Genomic DNA, 2348 nt, shown 5'->3' on the forward strand with positions numbered 1-2348 from the left:
AAAATGGTCAGATGGTCATCAGATTCAGTCGCACATAGGAGTTGGCTAACTAACCATTTTATTTACTGTTGTTTACCAACTAACAGCCATTTTGGTAAGACTTTGACGCCTATCTCTATAATGCATTATAACCATACTTATAATGAGTTATAATGTGGTTATAGCATTGTATAACTATAATTATAAACATTCATACATTATCATAAGGCTTTATAATAATAATCATAACACACTATAAAGCATTTTATCATGACTTATAAGGTCAGGTATTATAATACGTTATAATTGTTAGTAACTGGCTGACAATGACCACATCGATAATACATCATAAATATAGTTATAATGGGCTTATAAAAGTGTATAACTATCATTATAAATACTCATAAATGATCATAAGGCTTTATAACATTTAGCATAACACATCATAGAGCATTTTATAATGGCTTAAAGTCAAGTATTACAATAGAGTTATAATGCTCTATAATGTGTCATGCTTATTGTTATAAAGCCTTATGATAATTTATGAGTGTTTATTATGATAGTTATACACAACTATAAGTCAATTGTAACACATAACTATATTTTAATGCATTATCAATGTGGGCATTGTCAGTGAGTTCCTAATAGTTATAATATATTAATACCTGACCTTATAAGTCAAGATAAAATGCTTTATAGTGTGTTATGAGCAGGAAGCTTATGATGATATTATGATCATTTATGAGTGTTTATAACTATAGTTATACAGTGCTATAACTGCATTATAACTTTTATTATTATAACCCATTATAAGTATGATAATAATGCATTATAGAGATAGGCATCAAATAAAGTGTTACCACAATTTTTAAGTTTCTTATGCATGTTATCAACGCAATGACATGACATATTTCAAATTCTTATGCTCTCACATAAGGTGTAAAAAGTAGTATGTCTGTCAATGATCTAAGGTTGTATATGGCTTCAACATGTCTAGCACTAGCTAACTCCAAAATTCCTCACTTTTAATGCTAACCAACTACAACTACCACTAAACAATACTTAGGCCGATTTACCATGGCAATAAATAAAAAGTAGAAGAAAGCAACATTTTAATGTACCCAATAGTGAGAAGTGTGTGTCTGTGTGTAGGCTATGTGTATGTTTCCGTTTTTACTGGTATGTGAAATCTGGTGTGCACCTTATGTCTTTCCTTCTCTCTCGCTCCCGATCCGCATACAACTTAAAGGGACAGTATGGGACTTTATTGGCTTTTTATTGACAAAAATCAAATATCGCTTTCATAAATACGTATTTCACTGAAGTGGAATCGCGCCCGCATACAAACAAGCGCTTTCTCGTACCTTAGAATGAGATGTTACAAGTCGTTACAAACATACAGGGGAACCTTCTCTGCCATGTTGAATCGCCATGTTTTACGTTCAGTGTCACCGTGGCTGTAAGTAACCTCAAACTCGGGCCGCCGGAGCTTCTCGGCTCGGGGAGAAAGTTTTCCAGACAGCGCCTGTTAAAACTGTCACCACCGTGTAGCTAGTGTGAGGAAGGACGGAGGCACTGGTGTTGCCTTCAGGTGCAGTCAGACACCTGAATGACGCCGTGAGTGACGCCGTCGGCAAACCAACTGGATGTTATTTTACTCGACGAGAGAAAGCCGGTAAAACGTGGGTCAGGTAAACAATACGACATCACCATGACAACATATTGTCACGCCTGTATTGTTTTGCCTCGTGCTGGCGGACCGTTTGTTTACATAGAGGCTTGTTTATCCTGATACATGCAGCGTGTGTTGTTTTTCTGACTTCTGCCTGAGTTTACGTAAACGCAACAGCAAGAATACGTGCCGACATGCAACCGCACCGCTAGATGGGGGTAAATCTCACATACTGTCCCTTTAATGTTATATGAAAACAATAACTAGTAATAAAAACACAGACATGCAAAAAAACGTAATGGAAACACTGTGGCCACAGCTGAAAACAGCTAGCCACAGCGGTCTATGATAGCAAATTTGCAGATAAGTTGCAGTGTAAGGCCAAATAATTCATGATTGAATTTGCATTAAAGTAACATTGCAGAGTTTTTCGGCCTTAAAATAATGTTTCCAGACTCATTGCAATGGTAGAAAAATGGTGAATAGGATGAATGGTGCTGCCGCTGCAGCCTGAGCCGGGTCGCGTCGGCTGAAACTGCACTATGGAACTTCCCTGCACCAACATTCTATTGGTGGTGATGGGGGTTCCGATGAACAAGAGAAGTGGGTGTGGCTGTTTTTTTCTCCACCAAGGAGTGTTTTGGGTGTAAAACTAATGTTTGCAATCAACTCAGAATCATGAAAAACCCCTAGTTTG

The sequence above is a fragment of the Trachurus trachurus genome, assembly GCF_905171665.1.
Source record: "Trachurus trachurus genome assembly, contig: scaffold_156_arrow_ctg1, whole genome shotgun sequence".
Classification (NCBI taxonomy): Eukaryota; Metazoa; Chordata; class Actinopteri; order Carangiformes; family Carangidae; genus Trachurus; species Trachurus trachurus.